The 13,095-nt window shown below is 37.6% G+C and overlaps 1 pseudogene; it reads left to right on the top strand.

Moving 5' to 3' along the window:
- The window catches only part of LOC130684340 (protein Hook homolog 3-like), an 83,541-nt pseudogene extending 74,341 nt beyond the window's left edge, over nt 1-9,200 (top strand).
- Nucleotides 9,201-13,095: the final 3,895 nt, after the last annotated feature.

Here is a 13,095-nt window from a genome sequence, read left to right as displayed (position 1 = left end):
TGTAGGTGACCTTTTTCTCTCTCTGGCTGTCTTTAATACTCTGTCCTTGTCTTTGATATTTTCCATTTTAATTATTATGTGTCTTGGTGTTGTCCTCCTTGGGTCCTTTGTGTTGAGAGTTGTGTATGCTTCCATGTTCTGAGAGACTATTTCCTCCCCCAGTTTGGGGAAGTTTTCAGCAATTATTTCCTCAAAGAACACTTTCTATCCCTTTTTCTCTCTTCTCCTGGTACCCCTATAAGGTGGATATTGTTCCATTTCGATTGGCCACACAGTTCTCTTAATATTGTTTCATTCCTGGAGATCCTTTTATCTCTCTCTGCGTCAGCTTCTCTGTGTTCCTGTTCTCTGATTTCTATTCCATTAATGGCCTCTTGCAGCTCATCCATTCTGCTTTTAAGTCCTTCCAGAGATTGGTTATTTCTGTATTCTCCCTCCTTAGCTCTTGCATATTTCTCTGTAGTTCCATCAGCATAGTTAATGACCTTTACTTTGAATTCTTTTTCAGGTAGATTGGTTAAATCTATCGCCCCAGGTTTCCTCTCAGGGGAGGATGGCTGGTTTATTCTGGTCTGGTTCAAATTCTTCTGCCTTTTTATGGTGATAGAGGTAGTCGTGGGCAGTTGGCACGTGTGTGTGTATGTGTGTCAGCTGGGAGAACCACGTCCAGTTCTACTTGCTCCTGGCCTTCCTTTCCTGGGAGAACAGTGACCCCTAGCGGCTTGTGCTGGGCAGTTGCACGCAGATGGGATCTGTGATTCTTGCCCGCCCACTGTGAAGGACGTTCTGCACGCAGCTGCTGTGGGCGTGGCTGGCCTCAGGCTTCTGCTGCACTATGGTGGGGCCGCGCTGGAGGGGGAAAGGGCAGGAGGCTTTTTATCACCCTGAGGGCCCTCCAAGCTGCACTGGCGCCCAGGGGCTTAGGGCGCCTGGAGCTCCCGGTGATTCCCAGCTGCTGGGCTAAGGGTGCTGGGGCAATTCCATCCAACTATGGGGTCCCTGTCCCTTTAAGACTTTCAAAGGGCACTCACTTTTCTTTTGTCCCAGGGGCGCTGGCTGCGGGATCCCGCTCGCAGGTTTTACTGTCCCATTTCCCTAGTATCCAGCATCCCATGCACTGTGTGTCTGCGCTCCCAGTGTGGATGACCAGGGCTGGGTGTTTAGCAGTCCTGGGTCCCTCTCCCTCCCCGCTCCGAGTCCTCTCCTTCCGCCGGGAAGCTGGGGTTGGGGGCGCTCGCGTCCTGCCAGGCCGTGGCTTGTATCTTACCCCCTTTATGAGGTGCTGGGTTCTCGTAGGTGTTGATGTAGCCTGGCTGTTGTCCTGTATCCTCTGGTCTCTCTTTTAGGAATAATTGTATTTGTTGTATTTTCAAAACTATATGTTTTGGGGAGGAGATTTCCGCTGTCCTACTCATGCTGCCATCTTGGCTCCTCTAAATCTAACATATTTTTGGAGAAGACAATTTAACCTATAACTGAATTCATGGACATGTCAAAAGATGCATTCTTATGCAGATGTGAAATTACAATGGAGAACTTTTATACACACTAAATTGGTAAAATTTAAGAATCAGACATGCTAAGTGTCAAAGATGTTCAGCAGTAGAAATTCTCATCCATTGCTCGTTGCCATATACCTCAGTTTAGTTAGTAATGTGACCCATCAGCTCCATTCCCCTGTGTATACACTGCATTCCTAGAGGTGCTGTTGTCTATGTGAACCAGGGGACACATAAGAGAAAGTACAAAAGAACATGGTTTTTGATCATGGAAAAGTAGAAACAATACAATTACCACCGATTATAAAATGATAGATAGTAGAGGTATATCAAACAATAAAACATTATCCAGCAATAAAAATTGGGCAAATTAAACAATGTATTATTAGCAATACACACAAAGGCCTGTCACAAAAATCACAAGAATGGTTAAAATTCTGGATTTTGTTAACTCTGAGAAGAGGATAGGGACACATGGGGCTTCTAAGGTCCTAAGATAATTTCTGTTTTATAACCTATTCATTGAATTAGTTTTTCTTACTCTTTGAAGTCTATATATTTACTGTGTATCTATGTATATATTTGTTACACCCTCAAAAAAAGAATTTGTCAAACTAGAAAGAAATTTATTGAAGTATTATGCGTAGAAAAGACCAGACAGAAATAGCCTTAAGTTCTCTGTTTTCCTTTTAGTTTTTTCTGTATTTCCCAGTTTTTGCTGCCTTTTTCCTGCTCTCAGATTGCAGTGTCTCACTAAATACTATAGAGAATTATACATACTATGCAAATACCAGGAAAAACTGGCTGTTCATGCTGTTTTTTCTTACTTTTGTATTAGAATATAACTAACATACAGTAAAGTACTCAAATCCAAAGTCCCTAGGTGTACAGCTTGATGAATGCTTTCCTGCATACATAGGTAACCCACATCAACATAGTATTTCCAGCAACCCACCAGGAAGGATTCTTTGTTCCCCCTTCTAAATGACTGATTACATACCCAAGCAAGCCACAATGCTGATCTCATAACACCTTTCATTAGTATTCAAACTTCCTGAACCTCATAGAAAAGGAAGCATGCAGTATTTCCCTTTTGTGTCTGACTTCCATCGTTCAACATTATGGTGCGCATCCATGTGGGTGCATGTATCATCAGTTTATACTTTTTATTAGTGTGTTGTGTTCTTCCTATTAATTCTTATTTTTAGAACTTCATTCTCTTTGCAATAAGAGTTTGCATTGTTAAACTGCTGCAAAGTTTTAAATTTAATTTTTACAATATCCTCTTCCTACAAAAAAATTAAGATCATATGAAGTTCCTTGTACCCTGTTGTGCATGTTTATGTAAGGGAAATGAGTGTTTCAAACTGAGATTTTTGTCTGTTTTTTACTTATTTTAGAAATATATTAAATTCATGTTGGATTAGTCTTTTCATCTTTGTTTCATAGCACTTGTGTGCTATGCAAGTGTATTCCAAAAATAGTGAACTTAGATCTTTCAAGTAGAAAAAATAGTATGTAACACAGTGTTATAGATGTTGTTATAGAGAGAGGCTTCATGAAGCCAATAATGAATTGCAGAAGAAGAGAGCCATTATTGAAGATCTCGAACCAAGATTTAGTATCAGCTGTGTTTTCCTAATTATCATAATTTTAAATGGGTTAGCCATGTATTACTCCAGTGATAATTTGTATAAAATTGTTTCTTTTAGAAATAAGCCCTATTACATATTCTGAAAATTAAAGAATTTGCCTTATTTACAGGAAGAATATATAATCATCTTTATGATAGTTCTAATTATAGTTGTGAATGTTTCCTTAACTGTAGATGCTAATGCTTATTTTACAAAATTACTTTCATTGCTGCCTGTGAGTCAGCGAACCTTTTAACTTCTGTTGATATTTACACATGTAGGCAGCTTGACTTCACTGACCCCTGTGTGGAGGTAGGAGTAGGACCTGGCTTGTACTTTTTTTATTGTAGTAAAATACCCAAACCATAAAATGACCACTTCAGCCATGTGTGAGTGTGCAGTTCTGTGACAGTGAGCATGTTCACACTGCTGTACCACCACCAGCCACCTCCAGAGCTTCTCCTTTTCCCAAATTGAAACTCCCCATTTTCTCCTGTCCCCCACAGCCCATGGTAACCACTATACTACTTTATTTCTCTGTGAATTGAACTATTCTGAGTAACTCATGTAAATGGAATCATACAGTATCTGTCCTTCCATGTCTAGCTTATTTCACCTGCATAAAGTCTTTCGTTTTCACGTAGTATGATGTCTCCTGTTGTAGCATGTATCAGAACTGAGGCTGAACGATACATATACCACATTTTGTTTATCTGTTCATCTGTCACTGGATACTTTTTAATTTGTGTACACCCACACTGGAGTTTTGTTTACATATAAGAAAACTTTTTTTATAACATATATACAAATATACTTTTTGAAAATAAAATTATATAGAAGAACAGACAAATCTCTCAAGGCTATTAACTATTATTTTAGCAGTTGAAATATTTTCAAAGTTGATACAATCTAAAAAAAACTTTTTTCTCTATCTCATCTGTATCCTTAAAAATTGAAGAATTACAGGAATCTTTATGGAAGAAAGAAGAGAAAATGAAGCAAATGGAAGAACGATATAAAAAATACTTAGAGAAAGCCAAAAGTGTGAGTGTACATTTGGGCATTTAGTCCACTTTCTGATCATGTTTCACTGACATCTCAAAATAGAGTGCATGTGCAGTGACTTCTCACACACACTGCTTTTAGGAAAAGGGGAAAAGAAAACTTTAGGCAAAGAACCCGAGCAGGAAATGGGTGATCAAAATAGGTCACCCCACAGATTACCACTAATTACCCGATGAATTACCAAGAGGAAAATGTTTTTTATGTAGGAAGTAAGTGGCTGTCAGCACCTTAACTAATAATCAAAATTAGCTACAGTAATGGTAGAACAGCCAACATCTTGTGCCTTCTAATGGAATATATTGTCAATAAATCTTTTAGACCTAACTTTCAGTTCCCACAGAAAATGAGGTTACTGGAACAAAGTTAAAAAAACACCTTCAAGAAATCATCAGATATACTATGCAGATGGACAGTGACTGTGAAGGGGTATGTGGGGGGGACTTGGTGAAGGGGGGAACCTAGTAAACACAATGTTCTTTCTGTAATTGTAGATTAATGATACCAAAATAAAAAAATAAAAAAATAGATCATCAGATAAATCCAGAATTTGGTATAAAAGTCACTGTTAGAAAAAAATAAAAATAGGCATTGGAATGTGGGGGAGCCCAAGAAGCTGTTCTAGTTTAAAAGAGTCCAAAGAGACCTAAGAACCAAATGCAGTACATTAATCTTTGGGTCCTGGATTGGGGGTAGAAGGGGCAGTTATGAAAGACATTTTCGAGATGTGGATTTGAACTGAATAGTGATGATTTTAGAATGGCCTGTTTTCTTATACACGATAGCGATATTGTGATTATGTAGGAGAATGCCCTTAGTCTAGGAGATGTACATTGAAATACTTAAAGGTCACATGTTTATAAGTTCTGCAGATCGCTTTAAAATAGTTTGCCAAAGAAGCAAGTGGGTGTGTGTGGACAGCATTCACATGTGGCAGTGCAGCAATTGCTGAATCTGGGATGAAAGGAAATGGCTTTTACTGTTCTGCTCTTTCAAGCTTTTTTTTTTTTAAGGTATCATTGATATACAATCACATGAGCAGCATTGCATATGCTAGATTCTCCCCATTATCAGGTCCCCACCACATACCCCATTACAGTCACTGTCCGTCAGCGTAGTGAGATGCTCTAGAGTCACTGCTTGTCTTTCAGGCTTTCTATAGGTTTGATTGTTTTTGACAGGACAAGTTACGGGCCTAAAAACAAACCCTTTCTCAGAAGACCTCTAGTTGGCCACTAGAAATACATCACATGCCCACGCCTGACTGAGCCACTGGGAGAGAGTGAGGTGGGCCGCACACATAGGCCTTGAAACCAGCTGTGCTCCTGGAGCGACAGCTGGCCAGAGGCGGAGAGCTCGCTGACCCAAGCCAGAGGACAGGGAAAGGGAGGCAGCTGTCAGTCATGCCGGCTTCAGTATTACTTATTAATTTTAAGCCAGAGCTACTTTGACAATTGATTCTTATACATGATTTTCAAAAAGTTTTACCCAAAGTTACAAAAATTCAATATTATTTCACACATTTAAAATTTTAAATGTCCCTATAAGATAGTTTTTGATTCTTGTAAGGCTTATCCTTTGATTTTTTTCTTTTTTAATAACTGCTGCCTTAAAGGTTACATTCTTTAAGTTTTGAGGCTTGTAAATTTTTTCTTTTATTGTTTTTGCAGGTTATCCGCACTTTAGATCCTAAACAGAATCAAGGAGCAGCACCAGAAATACAGGCTCTTAAAAATCAGCTCCAGGAACGGGACTGACTGTTCCATTCATTAGAGGTAGTTCACTTTACAGTATGATGACACTGGTTTTTTTTATTGTTTTCTAGAAAGAAATACATTCCATGAATTTAGATAGTTAATTGCGAGTCTTTTATTGATACTGAATTGGTTTCTGTCTTTACTTGTTTACATGTGCTTGTTTTTTAGAAAGAATATGAGAAAATGAAGAGTCAAAGAGAGATGGAGGAGAAGTGTGTTGTTAGTGCCTGGTACAATATGGTAAGAAAACAGCACTTTAAAACATACTGCGAAGTTCCGTGAGTGTGTCATATTTGTTATGCTGCCTTTACTATAGAAGTAGTTCTACCAGATGAATCTGAAAGTAATTCTAACACACAAATTAACATTTGTGCAGCATTTACAAAACCTAAATGCTGATCTTAGGACTGAGAAGCGGATATGAGAACCGCTATAAACAGGGTTAGGACATTTTCAGCCCATCATTATCCCTAGAGGATAGAAAAATAAGGAACAGTTTAGAACCATTTTATTGTAGAGGAGAAGGACTTTCGTCCTATCTAATCACAGATGTGGTAGCTTTTGTTCTGTGGAACTGTTTCCATTGGTTTACAGGAGTGGTACTTATAAGGAGGTGGTTTAACTATCTCACAGGGCTTGGAAAATGCTCACATTGTTTGACCTAGAACAAACAAGTTTTTAATTGAGCTTTCCAATACAAAAAATACCCTAAGTGTATTGCAGGGGAAAAAAGATGTTCATCAACATTCTGGGCTTTAGTGAGACATTCTGGGTGTGAACAGCTGTGGATTTTAAAGGATGCTGTACTTTTTTCAGTATTTTTTCTTAGGCTTTTTGTTGTCTTTTCTTCTTTGCTCTTCTTCCTTTGCATTTTTCTTCTTTTCATGTACTTCTTTGCATTTCTACCTTTTCAAGATGTTAGTTGCCTGAAACAGCAAATTGGACCAGATTCCTTCCACCATCTCCCTCTGACCCTGTAATTGTGTTATTGGCACAATGCCAGTGTTTCTCTTTCACATTTATAATTAATACTGTGTCTTAAAGGTTAGTGTTCTGTCTCCTAATGTGATTTGATTTTTGTGAAAAATTGATATGATTTTTCAACATGTCCACATTTATATTTGCCTTAGTTAAAACTACAAATTTAAGATTTTATCACAATTTAAAAAAACAACAGAAGGGTATCATAATGGGTTTAGAATACTATTGTTGTTAATAAATACAGGTTTCTTGAAAATTAAAATTTTTTAAACAGGACAAAACTATGTATTTCATAGTTCTCTGGGAACTAGTCCTGACTCCACCTATTCTGTCTTCTTTTTGTTCTCCTTACAGATTCTTGGTAGTGATCTGGGAGCTCTGCCCCTCAGTCCTTATTAGTGATTTCATATTCTTGGTGGATTTTTACACCTTCACATACCGTGTTTCTTAAGGAACCAAATTTACATATTCTGTGATGTGCTATTAAAGAAGAGTCCTAATTTTCAGGTCTAATTTCAGGGAGAGAAGGAATAACTCCAAGTAGATTCACACAAGTTAAGTTCCAGTAAGATAGCCAGCAGCAGCCTCATACATATATTCAGAAAGTTCTGCATCTCCGGCCACTGAAATGAAAGTGGAGATGACGAGAACTGGGGAAGTATGAGAACTGGGGAAGTACGAGAACTGGGGAAGTATTGCGTATCCCAGAGAATGGCCTTGTGATGGATGCTGCGGTCTTAAATGTGTGTGAAGAGTTTGAGTAAGTTGCTTAGAATGTGAAAATGAAAAATAGTAGATTTTAAATAAGATATAGTTGTTAATAAATGTAGCCAAATTAAAGATTACCAATAGATATCTGTCAGTTTTATTCAAATCCTTAAATGCTTTGATTTCAAAGTGAGTAAAAAACATGCTCTGCATTTTCTCATTGGGAAAATGGAGGGATTTGAATCATTGGGTATATATGATAGACTGAAATTCTATTAAAAATCTGAAACTATGACCAGCATTTACCCTAGAAGCTACCTAGTGATAGGAAATTCTCTCTTAGTCTTCTGTCCTCTGTGCCAGCTTGTCCAGCTCATTCTGGCAAAGCTGTGTGTCTTTTCACTTGGCTTGGCTGATCTACCTGACTCTCCCGTCTCCCAGTTGCCCATTCCTTCCTTTTTCCCTTGTTGCCGGATTCCACGTCCTCCCATCAGTTTACTCCTATTTCTACATCACTGGTGAGGTTAAACTGGTGATGATGCTTCTCTGGCCAGGATGCGGCACCACTTTCCTGACTCACTCATAGACTTGTCACTGCTGCTATTCCTCCATGTGTAGGGAGCGTGCCCCGAGAGGTGTCCTCCCTCGTGGGAAGGTGCTCCAGGCCCAGCAATTGCTCTTCTGCCTGCTGAGCTTGCAGGCCATCTACTCCCATCTTCAAGAAAACCCCTGCTCTCAGGTGGGCCCTCTGTTGTGGACTGTCAGGAACTTTCCTTAGTTTGAGAGTACAAGTCTGCCTGAAGTGAAGGAAAACAGCCTGTTGGTACGTATGACACCTAGTGTGGCTTTCCACCTTGCGAAGCAAGTGCATTTGTGTTTTCCCTTCTCAATAAGCCCTGAGATTTCCACAGCCTGGGATTTCCATTGTTGGAAAATCACTTTGTATATTTGATTTGAAGGGAAGTATGTGTGATTGCTTATGGATCATGTATTCCAAAATTCTGTCTCCATTACCTGTTGTTTTGACTGTTGGAAATTCAGAAAATTAAGCCTTAATTTCTTCAAATGAAGATTTGTACCTAACTGTTGAAACTAAAATGTCTCTTAAGAGATTTTAACCTATAATGAGCAGAATTAACATTTCCAATTGTGTCTTATGATGCAATATAATGAATGCTGCATGATGAAATTTTCTTTTGTAAGAGTATGTTCCACTACTATTTCACTGGTGACTTTTTTTTCTGTTATATAGGGAATGAATCTGCATAAAAAGGTGGCTGAAGACAGACTTGCTAGTACAGGGTCAGGGCAGTCATTTCTGGCCAGGCAGAGACAAGCCACCAGCACGAGAAGGTCTTACCCCGGCCATGTCCAGCCAGCCACAGCAAGGTAGACGGTCTTGCCGTCAGAATAAACACACCCTGCATTCAAAACATACTTCTGTTACATATAACAACATTTCAGGAAATTCAGCCAGCTTATTTTTTGTCTCTATTTTATGTTAATATTTAGTTGTTTCTCAGTTGAGGACTTTCTCTCTCCTGTATCTATGTTTTAGTTTCTTGGTCCTTTATATTGTAGTCCTTTCAGTTCCTTTTAGTGTGCCAAAAATTTTCTAAATGCCCAATTAAAAGTGTTGTATACTAGTGTAGTACTTTTCTTTGTATGAAAATGTCCTTTCTTCAATGCTGTAGGCTTTGTAATGAATTAGATTTTCTGCCAATAATTGATACAGTTTATGTTCTTTATTGTGCCTCTGTGTCATCATGCTTTATAAGAATGTCTTTGTTTAAAGGGAATTAATCTTTTTATGATGTATTAATCTGTGTTTTTGATTATTTTCCAAATGCACTTCAAATAACTTGCATATTTACTATATAAAATGGTTGGCAAGTGCACTTTTTGCCAAGGTGACAATGGTGGCAGAGGTGCTCATCAGGTCTCACCTAAGGCACCACGTCAAAGTATTTAAAAGGAAAAATGAGTTTTCACATTCTTTTATAGGAAATTAAATTTGTCCAAAGATTTGGAAACTATTTTTAAAACATTATATACACAAAATTTCATTATTTCCTGCTATCTTGTTTGCTGGCAGAAGTGAATGCATTGGTTGAGTTACTTGGGGGGAATTACAGAAGAAAAAAAATCAGGCCGTGCAGTAATTTTTCTTGTTTTTTTTATATCACAGTAACTGCAGATCAAATTCTAGCAATGCGGCTGACATTTATAGTTTCAGTTGCCTTCCACAACTCAGAGATTTATTTTTCATATGCTTACAAGTCACAGGTAGCCTTACGTTGGGGGCAGTTTCCATGTTGATTGCTACTCTTCTGTTTTACTTATTCCTCAGCATAAACTCTTCTTTCTCAATAATTGCTTCATATCAGGTATTAAGATCAGTAAGTGACTTCTTGTATGTGATGTTAGTTTTTTTCTTAATTCTGTGTGCTAGTCCAATAATTTGCTACTGAATAGATTCTCTTGAGTATTTGGTTGACTCAAAGTGCTTAAGACTTGTTGATAGATTGTAAACCATGTTTATTTACATTAATGAATGGCTAATAATAATTGTAAAGCACTTTGACTACATGAGGTGCTATTTAAGTGCAAAATACTCATTTGAAAATGAAATGCCTCTGCCTGACTTTCCATACTGACTGAAGTGTTTGGTCCCAAATTCTATTTAAGTTCCTCTCCAGCCTTTTTCATAACACCATGTCCTATTTTTTTTAAAGCAAAAAGTTACTGTAATTAGATTGATTGGTTGGTTTTGGCTGTAGGTAGGTCACCTAGTAAGATTTTATTTCATGTACTTGCTATTTGGAAGTTCAGGTTTCATTTAGTTCTGTATATTAAACACAAACGAGGAACTTTAAATCAAGCTAAATGCAATTAAGAATTTTCAGAGACCATTTCCAAGTGTTTGATTTTAAATCATTACTACCTTTTTTATAAGAAAATTGACCTAAAAATTAGTGTCATTTGTCCTCAGAAACTGTACTTGAAGAAAGGTAAAAGAATATACACAGAAAAGACTCCATGCATTGTGCCAATTTTTTACATTAAGTTCAGAAGTCTGAGCGCAGTGTGAATGCTTCTGCCTGGTAAGACTGTAGAGCGGGAAGAATTAGTTGTGATGGAGAGAACCACATAGTAGAACGTGTTGTGGGGTTTCAGGAGGCTAAGCAGACCTAATCAACACAGGAAGTTTTGGTAATAAGAGAGTAAACTATTTAAGATAGTTCTTCCCCCTACCCCATTATTTCACAAATAGCATAAAGATTCAACTGTTTTAAAACAGGATGTGAACGCTAACCTTGGTCAAATTAATACTGGAAAATTAAACCCACAGAATAAGATAGATGAAAGCAAAAGCCTGTGAACTATTCGTTAAATGAATCAACCCCATGAGATGAGAGGTTTGACTTGCAGCTCACTGTATACTGCCCCGGGGCTGCCCTCCTACCCCGACCCCAACCCCTACCTAGACACATGTTTCTTGGAATAGGAGGGGAGGGTGCCAAGCGTTTAGAGAAAGTTTTACTTCTTACTTCTCTTCAGCATCTGTTGCATTCTATTATTTTTTGTTTACAAAAATAGTAACTTTTACTCTGCTGTACCTTCAAAATTTAGATATATTACTTCGATTGCACAGAAGAAATTACATTTCTAAATATTCTATGATTTTTTTTTTTTTTAAGCAGGAATAAAACTTCACTATAACAGTGACAACTCTTGTTTCCCTTAACACAGCTTTGGATAGAATTTATACGTTTCTATTTCTCCAGTAATGATTAGTAATCTCTCATGAGGTTTATTATGATGTATAGTCTGTCCGGAAGTTAAAATACACTGCGTGCTTTATGGAGGTGTGAATTGTGCTGTGATGCATATTCACCAGCTCCTTGTACACAGTGGTTTCCTGGAGACACAATTCTCCAGAAAGGTGCAGCTAGTCCTGGCCTTGCTGTTAGTGTCCTTAGGCTGGGGTAAGCTGGTGTCCTGGCATCCAGATTCTTACAAACAAGAAGCTTATTTTCTGCTTTCCTTCTCACCAGAGAAAGAAAATACAAAGTAAGTAACTAAAGAATATTCAAGTATAACATTTATGTTTCATGCTGTGTATTTAAGAAGTTTGTAATGGGGAAAACCAGATATTGTAGTTTATCACATCTCAAAAGAGAATAAATACCACAATTGTAAATATCTTAAAAGAACGTGCCACAACTCAATCATATCTTTCTATCATTTGTCTAATTACTTGATAATAACCAAGAGAAAAAAGTCCCTAAATGAAGGACTCAAGTTCCAAAATTAATCAAGATCGAATTGTTTCTACTTGATAGCCCTAGTCTGGTAAAACTGGCTTAACAAGAAGGCTGAATTATATTAAGGATAATATTGTCATCTGTAATTTTGTTGAGGTTTAATTGTTTTGTTCATATAATGAAAAGCTCATTTGCACAAAATTAAACTGAATGTTGTCCAGTCAGAAACCTAAGCCTATCTATTTCATTAGTCTTCACAAAGGCGTGAAAATCCGTGCTGTGGAAATTGGTCAGCAGTAGGTGATAGTCAAGTGAGGGAGATGAGTTAGGCTGAAGAATAGGTGCATTTCGTTTACAAGCTACTTTACTCACTGCTCCTTTTCAGTAGCAGTTTTGTAACTAATGATATGAAATATTAAGTGTCTCTTGTTCTTGGACAGGCATTCATCTTTTGAAAGTAACACCATGCTAAAAACCTGAAAGTCATTTCCTAATGTAAGAATTGTCTTGAAACAAAAATCTAAATTTTAAAAATTACTTTAACTCAGTGTTTAATCTTCAACTGTCCAGATCTCAAGACTTCAGGAATGTTGGAATTATCCCCACCAGAACCTGAGATTTATCTGAGAAAGCACCCACCCCCCAGCTGGTGCACACCTAGCTAGTTTACAGCCCCACGGATGAAAATGCTTCTGATCCTAAAGTCAGAAAGTGCTTGTTTGGTATCTTGCTTTTCGCTAAAGGCAAAATAACAGCATTAGGAAAAAATGCTTTTTATTGTCTATCCATTAAACTATGGAAGAATATTTTAAGTTATTATCCATTTATTTTGAAGGGAGTCTTTGCCAAGAGGTGGCTGTTGAATTGATGTAGGACTGTACTTAGCAGTGAAGCCACCCCGGTACCCCAGAGTCAGATGAAGGCATGTCCTGAACCAAGAAAATGGGGTATCAGAATCCTTGAAAATAATTTTAACATGTTTTCTATTCTTCCCTTTTTACAAGTTAAAAGGGTTTTCCATTCAGTAGTGATAAACTTTTTCCTACAATCCCAGCTGTCAAAATGGCAGCCGAGGTCAATGGTTTTACAACCCAGTTTCCTTACATTTAGAAAGCAGTTTCAGAGCTTATTCTTTGTAACTCTAATGATTCAAATATTTTATACCATTAAGTTTTTATGTGAGGAA

This window comes from Manis pentadactyla, chromosome 7 (genome assembly GCF_030020395.1).
Source record: "Manis pentadactyla isolate mManPen7 chromosome 7, mManPen7.hap1, whole genome shotgun sequence".
Lineage (NCBI taxonomy): Eukaryota > Metazoa > Chordata > Mammalia > Pholidota > Manidae > Manis > Manis pentadactyla.
The sequence above is the reverse complement of the archived record's forward strand: the minus strand, read 5'-3'. Positions and strand labels throughout refer to the sequence as shown.